This window comes from Salvelinus namaycush, chromosome 10 (genome assembly GCF_016432855.1).
Source record: "Salvelinus namaycush isolate Seneca chromosome 10, SaNama_1.0, whole genome shotgun sequence".
NCBI lineage: Eukaryota > Metazoa > Chordata > Actinopteri > Salmoniformes > Salmonidae > Salvelinus > Salvelinus namaycush.
The window spans coordinates 21134084-21149797 of NC_052316.1; the positions used below are offsets into that span (position 1 = coordinate 21134084).

The following is a 15714-nucleotide window of genomic DNA, read 5'->3' on the forward strand; positions in this document are numbered from 1 at the left end:
ATTTGTGCTTTTTGTGACTCCTATCTTTGTCTGGAAAAATGGATGTGCTTATTGTAGTTTGGTGTGACCTAACATAATTGTTTGTGGTGCTTTCGCTGAAAAGCATATTTGAAATCGGACACTTTGGTGGGATTAACAACAAGATTACCTTTAAAATGTCTGAGGAATTTTAATTATGAGATTTCTGTTTTTTTTTATTTGGCGCCCTGCACTTTCACTGGCTGTTGTCATATCGATCCCGTTACCGGGATTGCAGCCCTAAGAAGTTGCCTAGTTAAATAAAGGTTACACACACACACACATTCCACACTGACCAACAAGTTATTTTGTTGGCATTTCTGTATGTCGCCATTAACAGTAAAACATAATAAAACCTATTTCTTGCTACTTGCTGTGCTGTTTGGTTGTTCATTTGTAAAGTCGTTTCATTCTCAACTAATATTTCTATGGAACGTTGTTCAGGTCTTTGCATGTCAAAAAAGATACACATCAAATAACACTATTTGACGTGTCAAATAAGCTTCTTGACCCATCAGGACCTGAATATGACTTCACGTCACATAATAATTTAACGCGTTCATTCATTTTTTACGTAGTTATTACACATTGATTACACTATCACTCGTATTGCATATGTCACAACAATTCATTGATGCTATGATAATGGTAAAGCTGTCTCGCGCACCTACAGTGTTGGTCATTAAAAAAAAGCTAGCTAACTCATGGATGCAAACAATGTTCTTCCCAAAAACATAGCGAATCGACATCTGTTTCAGTAGCTAGAATTAGCTAGCTAACTATATAGCTAGGTGTCATCATCTAAAATAACCCTAATTTATATGACAGTTCTTTGTGTATTAATGGTGGTCGGACCCATTTGTGTGAAGCTAGCCACAATAAGGATTAGCCACAATAGTGGAATTTGCGGTTAGCCTTCAAAATAAAAGTATGGCATAATTCTACTATTTCTATTCATTTGCATCACTGTCAATGCCATACTTTTATTTTGAAGGCAAACCGCAAATTCCACTATTGTGCCTAATCCTTATTGTGGCTAGCTTCACAACACAACACGGTCCTGTCAAGCATTTGGGCAACAGGTTTAAGTAGCTGGCTAGCTATTTATTTTCATGAACTGAAGTTCAATTTCAATAGGCAAACAACAAGTGGAAACCTAGCTAATACTTACTCAAGGATTCCTAAATCATTGCTAAGAATAATGAAAATGACTGCAGTTTCTACTGGTCATTGTTTTCAGGCTGGTTGTATTGGTGCTAGCTAGGTATCAAGCTAAAGCTAGCTACCCCAGAAGTTGCGATCGAACAAATTATGCTTTATTACCAACGCAGTATTGTTAACACATCATTCGTGGCCGGTGTTTGCTTGTTTGCAGACTTTTTTGTACAGCTTTGACAGTGCTACTGTATATTTTTTGACACGTAAAGACCCAAACGGCATTCCATAGTATGTATGTCGTGAAGCTAATAGCAGTGACACTATTACTGTGTAACTCCGATAGGGCAACATCTGAAAAATAGCGCAGTTGGTAGTGTGTACCGGTGCTCGACCAGTCGGCGAAAGCCAACATCACCCACGACAGAAAACAGTTGATTGTCAAGGGCAATGAATTCCATTATCTTTGCTTTAATGGATTTCACCTTTGAGTTGTCTCGCTGACATTTTCTTACTCTTTCAAATGACTTCTCGATTTGTTGACTGCTCGATCCACACAGCAGACATTGTGGGCTAGGTTAGGAATATTGTGTTGCACGTGTAGCGCAAGATTTTACGTGGCGTCATTACGTCATGTACCTACTTTATATATGTATGCATGGCAGCTTTGACATCGGTTTTTAACATCGGCGTTAAACTAGACATCAGGCCAATACTGATGTTGGCAGTTTTAGCTAATATCGTCCGATTCTGATATGTTCACCGATATATCGGGCATCCCTATACAGCAAGTTTGCTAATCTTGCCAATGAAACATGTTTTTTTTTTTTTAAATATCTGTCGGTTTTGTGATGAATGAGCCATCTGAATCAATGAATGATGGAGTTTGCCTTTTTTCCCCCAAAATGTCATTTAAGTTGCTCCTAAGGTTTTTACTATCATTCTTTGATATTAATCTTTGTTTCATAGTGTAGTTTCTTCTTTTTATTCAGTTAAGTCACATGATGTCACGTCCTGTGTCAGGACCCGGTGTGAGAAACAGTCACTAATAGTCGGCAGAACCCAGAAGATGAGGCAGACACAGCAGTACTAGAGACGGTGGTTTAATAAAGGAAAAAGATCTTCAGGCAAAAAATATAAATCCACAACGTCAAAAGTAATGCCAAGAGAAAAAATTAATATCCTCCAAGATACAATGAAAATCCACAAAGTGGTAAGAACAGCAGGGAAAAAACAAACCTCAAAAGAATAATCAAAAATAAACAAGAACAAAACCAGAGAACCTCAGGAAAATCCAACTAGAGAAATAAATGTTCACAGCATGGCTGGGGCTGGGTGCTAACATACAAACACAGAGCAAAGAACTGAGGAACACTAAGGGTTTAAATACCTACAAGGAAATGAGGCACAGGTGCAAATAATAACTAGAACAAGGGAAAAACAAAAGGTTCAAAAAGGGGCAATGGGGGCATCTAGTGACCAAAACCTGAACAATCCTGGCCAGAACCTGACAGTCCTGACCATAGAGAGCCTTTATTTTCTATGGTGGAGTAGGTCAGGGCGTGATTGGGGGGTGTTCTAGTTTATTATTTCTATGTGGGGTTCTAGGTTAAATTTTCTATGTTGGTGATTTGTATGATTCCCAATTAGAGGCAGCTGGTAATCGTTGTCTCTAATTGGGGGTCATATTTAAGTAGTGTTTGTGTCTACCTGTGTTGGTGGGATATTGAATTTTGTATTTTGAGTAAGTGTATGTAGCACCGCTGTAGTCACGTTTCTTGTTTTGTTTAAAGTTTCACGTTTAATAAATTATGTGGAACTCAACATCCGCTGCGCCTTGGTCCGTTTCTACAAACAACCTTGACACATGATTTCTCAATTTGCAGGGATTTAACAGTTTTTACAGTCATTTTCTTAATGGATGCATGCTTATTAGTAACTGGGATAAGCAATTTCATAAATGTGACAAGTGCAGTGTCTGTTTGCTCCTCATTACACACCATGGACCAACAAATATTCTTTACATCAACAACAGGAATTAATACACAACTTATTGTATTACCTCTTATACACTATATTAGGCCCATCCTTTGGTACTTTGGTTTTCCTAGATAGGGCTACTATATTGTGATCACCACATTCAATGGATCTAGATACTGCTTTCAAGCAAATTTCTGCCTCATCAGTGAAGATGTGATCAATACATGTTGATGATTTCATTCCTGTGCTTTTTGTAACTTCCCTGGTAGGTTGACTGATAACCTGAACCAGGTTACAGGCACTGGTTGGTTACAGTTTGAAGCATTTTCTTGAGTGGGCAGCTTGATGAAACCCAGTCAATATTTAAATCACCCTGAAAATATACCTCTCTGTTGATATCACATACATATCAAGCATTTCACACATTATCCAGAGACTGTTAGCACTTGGTGGTCTATAGCAGCTTCGCACCAAAATGGGCATTAGGTGAGGCAGATTAACCTGTAGCCATATTACTTCAACAGTATTTAACATCAGATCCTCTAAGCTTTACAGGAATATGGTTCCGAATATAAACAGCAACACCTCCACCATTGGCATTTCTGTATTGTCTGTAAATGTTATAACCTTGTATTGCTACCACTGTATCAAAGGTATTATCTAAGTGAGTTTCAGATATAGTCAGAATATGAATGTAATCTGTTACTAGCAAGTTATTAATTTCATGAACCTTGTCTCTTAAGCTACATGTGTTAACTTTGGCTATTTTGATCACTTTTCTGGGATGCTTGCTTGTTTTTACTGCTTTACTGGGAAGCTTAGCAGAATTAGATATGCTCATGTTATGTATGTTAGTCCAGGGTGAACTGCAGACAGTGGACTTCCTACTAGGGCACACTGCCTCAGTGCTAACAGCATAAATCTGGTTCATAGGCACATGATTGCTGCATACAATAACTGTAGCATCAGCAGAGACGTTCAGAGCAGTTAGAGGGACATACAATTATCTTACTTACATTGTGTCTACCAACGCTCCTGGTATAATGTACATTTGCTAAAGCATTATGACAACTCAGCAACACAATGGTAGAGATAAACTGAGCTGGGATTGGTTCATTTATAAGTCATTGTCTCAATGCAGCCTGTGAAAGGATCCCATCCTCCTTATTTTAAAAAACGTGTTTTGTTTCCAAAAGGTATCGAAATCGTCAACAAAAGTTACATCCATTGAGCTGCAATAATCACACAGCCAGTTGTGAAGAGAAAGAATCCTGTTAACTTCACTAGGGTAGGGGGCAGCATTCGGAATTTTGGATGAAATGCATGCCCAAATTAAACTGCCTGCTTCTCGGGCCAAGAAGATATGATATTCATATAACTGGTAGATTTGGATAGAAAACACTCTAAAGTTTCCAAAACTGTTAAAATAGTGTCTGTGAGTATAACAGAACTGATTTGGCAGGCGAAAACCTGAGAAATCCATTCAGGAAGTAGTTTTTTTTTTTTTTTTTTAGTTTTCTATTCAATGCCATTACAGAATCCATTGATTTAGGACTCAAATTGCAGTTCCTATGCCTTCCACTAGATGTCAACAGTCTTTAGAAATAGTTTCATGCTTGTATTCTGAAAAATGAGGGAATAAGAGCATTCGGAATGACTGGACGCTAAAGTGTCGCAGAGCTTTTTCATGCGCGTGACAGAGAGATAGCAATTCTTGTTTACCTTTTAAATTGATGACGTTATTGTCCGGTTGAAATATTATCGATTATTTAGGCTAAAAACAACCTGAGGATTGAATATAAACATCGTTTGACATGTTTCTATGAACTTTACGGATACAATTTGGATTTTTTTGTCTTCCTGTTTTGACTGCGTTTGAGCCTGTGGATTACTGAAGAAAACGCGTGAACAAAACTGAGGTTTTTGTATATAAAGAGACTTTATCGAACAAAATAAACATTTATTGAGTAAATGAATGTCTGCTGAGTGCAACCATATGAAGATCATCAAAGGTAAGGGATTAATTGTATCTCTATTTCTATTTATAACCAAGAACCAACCAAACTAACCAAGAAACAACTTCATCAGATGACAGTCTTATAACATGTTATACAATAAATCTATGTTTTGTTCGAAAAATGTGCATATTTGAGGTATAAATCAGTTTTACATTGCAACTACCATCACAGCTACCGTCAGAAATAGAACCGAAGCAGCCAGAGTAATTACAGACACCAACGTCAAATACCTAAATACTCATCATAAAACATTTCTGAAAAATCGATGGTGTACAGCAAATTAAAGACAAACATCTTGTGAATCCAGCCAATATTTCCGATTTTTTAAGTGTTTTACAGCGAAAACACAATATAGCATTATATTAGCTTACTACAATAGCCTACCACACTACCGCATTCATTCATCAAGGCACGTTAGCGATAGCAATAGGCACGTTAGCGATAGGGAATAAACCAGCAAAAGATATTAATTTTCACTAACCTTCATAAACCTTCATCAGATGACAGTCCTATAACATCAGGTTATACATACACTTATGTTTTGTTCGAAAATGTGCATATTTAGAGCTGAAATCAGTGGTTATACATTGTGCTAACGTAGCATCTTTTTCCCAGAATGTGCGGATATTTTTATGACACTCCAACTATTCTGACCAAATAACTTCATAAACGTTACTAGAAAATACATGTTGTATAGGAAATGATAGATACACTAGTTCTTAATGCAATCGCCGTGTTAGAATTCTAAAAATAACTTCATTACGACATCCAGCTTAGGTATAGCGAGAGAGTACCCAAAATCTGGGCGCAAACGACTAGTACAACATGTTCGACAGATATATGAAATAGCATCATAAAATGGGTCCTACTTTTGATGATCTTTCATCAGAATGTTGTACAAGGGGTCCTTTGTCGGGAACAATCGTTGTTTGGATTTAGAATGTCCTCTTCTCCAGTCAATTAGCACGGAAAGCTAGCAAAGTAGCCGAAGCTCTCCTTCCTGAACAAAGGCACACAACGCAACACGCCTAACGTCCCGAATAAATTTCAATAATCTAATAAAACTATATTGAAAAAACATACTTTACGATGATATTGTCACATGTATCAAATAAAATCAAAGCCGGAGATATTAGTCGTCCATAACGACAGCTTATCAGAAGGCAATACCAGGTCCCTTCACGCGCTCTCCAGAAAACAGGAAACTGGTGACACGTCATGCCGAGAGCTTGTATTCGACCCCAGATCAAGTTATTCACTCAATTTCTTCTCTCACTTCTCTCACTTATGTAATCTCACTGTCGACATCTAGTGGAAGACGTATGAAGTGCATGTATACTGATATATATGAAGGCCATTTATTGGCAGGCCCTAGAACAAAGGATCGATTTCAGATTTTCCACTTCCTGTCAGGAAGTTTGCTGCAAAATGAGTTCTGTTTTACTCACAGATATAATTCAAACGGTTTTAGAAACTAGAGAGTGTTTTCTATCCAATAGTAATAATAATATGCATATTGTACGAGCAAGAATTGAGTACGAGGCCATTTAAATTGGGCACGATTTTCCCCCAAAGTGAAAACAGCGCCCTCTGTCCTCAACAGGTTAGCCATCCCAGTCTGGTTAGTTCTTTCAGTTTTGCCCAAAGGATTGTGTTAGTGTCCACCTCCCTTTCAAAAAAGCCTGCCTTGGGGAGGGATGGGGCCAGAGCACAAAGCACTGCCACACATGAGTTGTAGTCTTTCAGAGACTGGAAAAAATGTGTCAGTTTGTAAATTTAGCAATTAATCCACATAGGGTGTATCTCCTGGGCAATTATGTAATCTCACTGATTTAGAAATGCCTCAGACATGATGAAAACAAGCCCAGATTCCCCCAGGGTGATTTTCTCCTTTTAAATCTCAGCCAGTCACACTTCATATTCAATGTAGGCTATCAGATGGTAGCTAGCTAACTGCACAGAGGCAATGCACACAACACTAAATACTTAATCTAAACTAGCTAACCTGTAGCTGGTGTAAACATTATAATGAAATCACAATGGATTAGTTTCCATTAGACAGCTAGCTGTGTAGTGTCCTTAGCAGGCTAGCTATGTTGTGCTAACGTTAACTAGCTAGATAAACATTTGGCTATGGGCTGGCACTGGTAGTATGGGGTTATGGAGAGTGAATTCAATTGTTTCTTCGTCATCTTGCAAATGAGCAAAAAAATAAAAGCAATATGTAAAGTCTTGGTCCCATGTTTAATTTAATGAGCTGAAATAAAAGATCCCTGAAATGTTCCATACTCACAAAAAGCTTATTTTTCTCACATTTATTTACATCCTTGTCAGTGAGTGTTTCTCCTTTGTCAAGATAATCCATCCACTTGACAGGTGTGGCATATCAACAAGCTGATTAAACAGCATGATCATTACACAGGTGCACTTTGTGCTGGGGACAACGTTCCAAAGCCCACAATCAACAGCCTGATCAACTCAATGCGAAGGAGATGCCGCGCTGCATGAGACAAATGGTGGTCGCACCAGATACTGACTGCTTTTCTGATCCACGCCCCTACTTTTTTTTAAAGGCATCTTTAACCAACAGATGCATCTCTGTTTTCCCAGTCAAGTGAAATCCATAGATTAGGGCCTAATGAATTTATTTCAATTGACTGATTTCCTTTTATGAACTATAACTCAGTAAAATCTTTGAAATTGTTGCATATTGCGTTTATATTTTCGTTCAGTAACGGATTTCCTTATATAAACTAACTCAGTAAAATCTAACTTTTTCGTTTATATTTTTGTTCAGTGTAGTTTTGACCCCATCCAGTAGGGTGGGGCAATACACAATTGTTGCATGTACTCCGCCGAAAAATCCCACCGAAGAAGAAGTTCCGACATTTTTCTTTAGCACGCTTCTGTCAGACAGCTAACTGCTATTTTAATAATTGGCGTAAATGTAATGTACATCTGCATGGGAATGAACCACCGGGTGTCGAGTACTGTGGTAGAGTGTAGCAGCTGCAACGAACGTCGTCAGCTAGCGTAAGAGCCATATTAACAGTTTCGAAACTTGTCTTTGGCCATGACATATTTACAGCTGGCTAACTTAGTTAGCTACTGTATGCATGTTGCTCTCGTACGTTGCTGGCTATGCTAAATTTTAATAGTATTTGTGATTCTTGGCTAACTACTAGTTAGGCTTTGATCATTACTGTAACATTACACATGTCATTGTTGGATGAAGGCGTCTTCTGTACGGAGGAGTTTTGTTAATAGCCCCGACTGAACATAAACACGCATCGCTTGCGTACGGTACGGTTTTGGAAGCATAAGGACCTTATTTCATATCAGTGAGAAATCATTTTCAAAAACAAAGTTAAATTGATACACACCTTTTATAGGTTAGGGTTCCCACACGGCCATATTTCCATGTTACAGCGCTTGTTTACCCAGACGGAATACTGAGTGGTTTATTTTGATGCGATATGAAAGTATAGCGGTGTATGTTTCTAGAACCGTACCACAATTGAGAATCGTTTCACGTTTAGCTGGAGTATTTGGCGCAGGAACGGGCAACCAACCTGATTGGTGTCACACTTTTGGCCCAGCCACAGCTAACACACCTGACCCCAATAATTAACATATGATTTTCAGTTTAGAATGCAATTTGTTTAATCGGCTGTGTTTGCTAGGGGGGAAAGTGTGACACCACTCCAGCCCCAGAGGACTGGAGTTGCCCATCCCTGATTTGGCTGTTTTGGCATGCAGAGCCATCTCACCTTTTATTTAAACAGAACATGTCTGGTCCTTGGACTCTATGGAGAAATGCTAGGCTCCTTTAGTCCATTATTGGGCTAGCTACTACTGTAGCAAGCTATTATGCCATGTTTTTCTTCTGTTACAGGATGTTGTTCATACTAGCTAATCGGGCTGAATTCTGATGCCAATAACTGAAAATGGATAGAGATTTACTGAGGCAGACTTTGTCTCACCATGGACAAAGCCTGTTTACCCATCTCTCATGTGAACAAAGTGAAAATACAGATTTCAAAGCTATTGAACTGGACTTGTCTAAGGCCAGCTATCAAATGTAATTTTAAATGAACAGTACAGTGATTTAGCTAATGGAACACCAAGTTGGCAACACTGTCAATTGCAAATTTCCAGAAAATGTGTACATGATCATTAATATCCATGTTTTACAGAAAATATGGAGGGGAGGACAATGCTTTAGTGGAGCAGTTCATTGCTCGAAAAGCAGACATCCTATTTGCACCATCATGGAAATCCAGTGCAACAGTGGAGGATGTGTTGGAGGAAGGAGAAGGTAGTTGTTACTGTCAAATTGAGGTAAATTAACATATTGTACTGAGTTTGGCCTAATATCCTTTTCCTAGGGTCCTGTGCCATCATGCCCCCTCTGGAGCAGTTCATGGAGGTGTCATTTGAGGAGCAGAGGAATCTGTTGTACAGGGACATGGAGCGAGGGGATATTGTGATAGGCAGGATCAACTCCATCAGGGATTTTGGCTTCTTTGTAACACTGATCTGCATGGCAGGTGGACTAGAGAGAGACATAGAGGATCTGGAGCTCACGGTAAGGCTTGTGGCTTTGGCCTGGTGGTCAGTGTTTTTTATTGAAGAAATAGGAGCACATGTTAACCTCTCTCTGCTTTCTTTCTCTCCTCAGGCCCTGTGTCCCCTTAGAGATGTACCTTCTAATGGCAATCATGACGATCCGCTATCGTACTATCAGATTAACGATTTAATAAGAGGTGAATGCACACTGCACTAGCGAACTGTGTTGGAAATGTAAACATGCTCACAATGCAGTTTTGTGATAAGTCAACAAACTGACCCATATACCATGTGCTGTGCTCTAGCTGGAGTGAAGGATATTGACCGATACCATGAGAAGATAACCATTTCACTTCAGCCCACCTCCCGTGCCCCAAACCTGATGAGCCTAAAGCTCGGAGTGTTTAGTAGAGATTATCTTCCACTTCAATACAGGTAAGACGGATATATTCTAGTTGGCAGAAAACATGGTAAAAAATAGTTCAGCTTGAACTTAGGCTGTCTTTGCTCATTGTACTGTTTTACCCAGTCGCAGTGTGAGGGTTGCCAATGACAACACTGAAACCTATGAGAGGGTTTTAGAGGATACTATTGGATACTCCAACCCATCTAATGTGGAGTATCTCCTGGGGAAGATTGGGATCAGTGACACACAGCCTCCCTCACTCATGAGAGGGCTACAGAGGTAAGAAGACAAACTTGTTGTTTTGTCACTCTTCAGCAGACACGCTTGCCAGAAAATGATACCCCTAGCCCCCTTTTATCAGCACTTGACTGTATTTTGGGACTCCTTTACAGCAAACATTTCCTTGAGGAGGACTTTGCCACAATTATCCGAAAGAAGCAGTCTGCGTCCTGGGCTCTTAAATGGTATGCCTGACATTTTAACTCCCATTGCATATTGGAGAAAAACAGAGGAGGTGGTGACTAGATCAGTGCTAATCTATTTACAGAATGCATGAACTGATCGTGCTTTGTTTTTGTCAATATACGTTATGTCTGGGTTACAGTGTGAGGGTTGGTGTGGACCACTTCAAATCTGGTCGCCACGTTGAAGCAATGAATGAATATAATAAGGCCTTAAATATTGACACTAACAATGTGGAAGCCCTTGTGGCACGTGGTGCACTGTGAGTATCCATCTAATTTTATTGATAATGATGTCGCGTAGTAGTCAGCACTCCCAGCCTCAACTCTGCTAGTTATTTCTGTTTAAACACAGGTTTTTAAAATGCTTTTAATTCTAACATAAAATGTAGTTGTCCTACATGCAGTTAATATAAACCTGCCAGTTAACTTCTCCCAGTTATGCCAACAAAGGGAGTTTGCTAAAGGCAATAACAGACTTTGAGCTGGCATTGGAAAGCTGCCCAACCCACAGAAATGCTAAGAAATACCTATGCCAGACCCTGGTGGAGCGAGGTGGCCAGTAAGTAGGAATGTTTTCCCTCTTCCTTTATTATCCTGTGTTTCTAAGTGACAACCACTCCTCTAAAATACTTGTTTCCTTCTGTTAGACTGGAGGAGGAACAAAAGTTAGTTACAGCTGAGGGCCTCTACAGAAAAGCTCTGGCCTTAGAAGACTCCTTCCCGGATGCCAAGGAAGCATTGAGAAAAATAGAGCTACTTATCCAGGTGAGTTGGTACATTCCATGGGTTATGCCAACTATTCCACTTGTCTCCCATTTTAAGAAGCTATGCTTCGATTGGCAAGTCTGTTTCTGACTGTTTTAACACCCTCATATAACTGATACTTTATCTGTTTACTTGACATATTTGAACATGAACATTTGAAAAGGGGCCAGTTAAAAGTTCACTCATTTTTGTGTGTTTGGCGTAACACACAGGGAGCCTTGTAATACTGATGAAGTGTTTTGTTGTGTGCGTGTCTGCAATCTGGGACCCTGCCCTTTGACTCTGCCCGACTGCCTTGATTGTCACGTGTCTATTGGTGAAACAAACAACCTTACTGGAATGAAAATGATTGGTACGCTGGACCTGGTCTCAATGCGGTAAATGTAAACTTTTTTTGTTCACCTGGAAAATTGCCATTTGTTCTCTACCTGTAATTATGATTTCTGGATCATGCCATGGTAAACTTGTCTGTATGTGCCGTTTTTCACATTCCTGGTTTCCTCCCATGTTTGAATTTTTGAAATATGGTGCAATTTTACTATGAAAACTGACTGCTTTAAAGAAATCCCTCAAACTGAGAGAAGAGGCAGCAGCAAAGGAAGCGGAAAAAGCTAAGAATGTGGAGACGAGTGCAGAAAAATTGCGTAAGATCTTAAAAGAAGAAAAAGGTAAATCCATACCAATCCAACATCAGGAAGGTAAACTGTCAGCTCATCGGTTGCCTTGTAAAACAAAATGCATACACGTAATTTAATTTGGCTAAATATCAATCATCGTTTAAGTCGCCAATATCACCTAAGTTTGATTTTGTAGCTACATAGTTTTTTTGCTACAACTCCCTCTAGAAGGAAAAAGAAACGGAAGATGTCTTCCTCTTCATCAACGTCATTGTCTTCCACCTCTTCGTCTGACCACTTCTCCTCATGGTGCAGGAAGTCAAAGAAAAAGAAGAGGAAACACAGACGGTCATCTCAAGGGGAGAAACGCAAGCGGAAGGTTTCATCCAGGGACGACAGGAGTGTGTCTGAGGAATGGTACCCTGCCCCACCCAACACCACCACCACCTCCTTCCTGGATCAGAAATGTAGCTTGGTCAGGCTGTTTGAGGGGCCAGAGAGGACTGAAGAGCATAGTCAGCCCCACAGCAAAGGCAGGCACCGCTCACATCACTCTTTATCATTAGTGTCCACAGATGCTCCGGACAACAGCAGAGGTAGGTTTGAAGATGACCCTGTTGACAGCTCTCCTCAGCAAGCTGAGAGCAGCAAGGGGAAAGGTGTCCGTGATGACAAGACCAGTGATGAGGAGGTGAATGAGAGGGAAGCCTACAGGGGGCATTGGAAGAGCCAGGGCCAGGAGGATCAAAGTATCCCACAAGAAGTTCTCAGCTCATTGGAGAAAGCCAAACACAGAAGAATGTCCTCATCTGCCAGCTCAGAGCATTCCTGCAAATCTGACCGGTAGGCCAACGACCTCACGTCACAGTCCCACATATCGAGTTACAGACGATCAGATAGTGGGAGGTATGGTAGCACAGAACAAGGAGATGAAAAAAACAAGGCCACCCGAAGGTCTGATGGCAGGGATAACAGGTATTCCACTGATGCCCCTCTGAATGGTAAGGGATCTGCAGGAGGAAATAAAGAGCTGTCAACTAATCTCCTAGATATCTTCAGCCAAATAGCTCAGTTTGAGAAGGAGAAATACTTCAAGCTGAAAAAGTGAATTCAGCTTTTCCGAGATGCTTTAACCATCTTATTTCATAACTATGAACAAATCAACTATTGCTATTGTAGTGTTGGACAAATTTCTAGTGTCCAATGCTGTCAATTTTGCATTGGTGATATCAAAAAATGTGCTCTGAAATGTTTACTGTTTTTGTGATAATTACACTGCCTTAATATCATATCAGATTGTATTTTCTGTGAAAGGACATGCTTTTTACGTGCCAGAAAGCAAATGAAAGACCTGTTAAGATATTTGCTGTCGGCATGCAGTTTGAAAATGATTTTGCTTCAATTAAAGGTAGACTCTGTGAAATTACATTGTTAGGAGCAGCACCGCAGATATTGCGATAGTCTACCTTTAACTAATTTTCCTCCTAAGTACAATAAACTCTGTATTAGTATCAGGAAACTCACAAATTAGATATATTGAGCATTTTTTTTATTATATTTGCTGGTAGTAGATTGGAAGATGTTATTCAATGACTGAAATATCAAATTTCAATATGAATCCTTTTCAATAAATCGGCTGTGAGCTTTGGCCAAAATTTCCCAGCCTGATTTGTTTGGTTTAAGCATTAATGTGGATATTTTGTGTAAATCCAACTTCGAACCAGATATTTGCTTATAAGAATGTGTGCTAATGCTGTTCTATAGACCCTTTTTCAGTACATGACGCACTGACGTAATGCACAGATACGCGCAACTCTTGGCGGCAGTAAGAAAGCCATCGCTGTCTGTGCCCATTCAACAGCCTAGCTTTGTTTTTATTACTTCTAAACAAAATAACTTGTGGGTTCTCATACCCTTACAATTATGTTTTGATTCTTGCTTAAATAGTGGCTATGATTATATTTGGCTGTGATCTTTGAAAAATAATTTTGGATGCAGCAGTTTGTTAGCTAGAATGCTAACGCTCATTGATTCCAGTTGTAGCAAAAGCTAGCCAAAGAGCCATTTTACTGGTTGAAGTGCTTTTTTAAAGTAAAATGCAGTTGATTTGCGATGACACAAACATATTAAGCAGGTCATTCATATGAGCCTTAATCCAATGATAATACAAAAGTAGTGTGAAATGCACTCATAAACTACATGTAAATAGCGATTTTCTTTTTGTTGACGTTCCCCCTTGGTCTTCCACCAACTTGCATGCATCGCACATGTGCGGCAATGTTTGCAAACGTAGAAAGGGTTCTATAGCTTTGTATGGATCTTACTGTTACATTTCTTGTATCTCGCTTCAGTGTTGAGACTAACTTAAACCCAATGGCATATTGGTAAGCTAATTTATGTAAAATTGCATGATTTAATAACTGGACACAGTATCCTTGCAAAGAGCACAACTTTCATGTCAACAGCCAAAGTGGCTTATTTACAGCTTAACTTCAACGTCTTCAATCACTATACTGCACATCAGTTAGACATGTTTTTAGTTCATCTTGTTACAAGGGATTACTCACTAATTCACAGGCACAGCTCTTTAGTCCGTCAAATCTATCACCCTTAAATGTACTAATGTTTTAATAAACTGATCCCTTTAACTCTAATCATGTTATGCACTGTTTACTCTGTGGTGGTCATGTCTTACCATTTATTTATTTATTTTTGCCTTAAGTGCACTCCTTTATTGGAATCACATTTTATGTATGCAGTGTGCTATTAATCCTACATTTGAAAACCTTTCATCTCACATGACCATTTGCATGTTTTTACCTGATGATTTTAGGAAATACAGATGTATACTGAACAAAAATATAAACGCAACATGTGAAGTGTTGGTCTTGTTTCATGAGCTGAAATAAAAGATCCCAGAAATGTTCCACATGCACAAAAAGCTTATTTCTTTCAAATGTATTGTTTGCATCCCTGTTAGTGAGCATTTCTCCTTTTCCAAGATAATCCATCCACCTGACAGGTGTGGCATATCATGAAGCTGATTTAACAGCATAATCATTACAAAGGTGCATCTTGTGCTGGGAACAATATAAGGCCCCTCTAAAATGTGCAGTTTTGTCACACAACACAATGCCACAGATGTCTCAAGTTTTGAGGGAGTGTGCAATTGGTATGCTGACTGCAGGAATGTCCACCAGAGCTTTTGCAAAATAATTGAATGTAAATTTCTCGACCATAAACCGCCTTCAACATTGTTTTGGGGAATTTGGCGGTACATACAACCGCAGACCACATGTTACCATGCTAGCCCAGGACCTCCACGTCTGACTTCTTCACCTACGGGATCGTCTGAGACCAGCCACCTGGACAGCTGATGTAATTGTGGGTTTTCACAACCAAAGAATTTCTGCACAAACTGTCAGAAACCGTCTCAGGGAAGTTCATCTGCGTGATCTGCGTGCTCGTCGTCCTCATCAGGGTCTTGACCTGACTGCAGTTTGGCGTCATAACCAACATCACTGAGCAAATGCTCACCTTCGATGGCCCCTGGCAAGCTGGAGAAGTGTGCTCTTCATGGATGAATTCTGGTTTCAACTGTCCCGGGCGTTTATCGTGTCATGTGGGCGAGTGGTTTGCTGATGTAAATGTTGTCAACAGAGTGCCTCATGGTGGGGTTATGGAATGGTCAGGCACACGCTACGGATAAAGAACACAATTGC

General features: G+C 39.6%; 1 pseudogene; it reads left to right on the forward strand.

The window, feature by feature from the left end:
• Positions 1–8239: 8239 nt before the first annotated feature.
• LOC120054845 lies at positions 8240–13650 on the forward strand (annotated as a pseudogene).
• The last annotated feature ends 2064 nt before the right edge of the window (positions 13651–15714 follow it).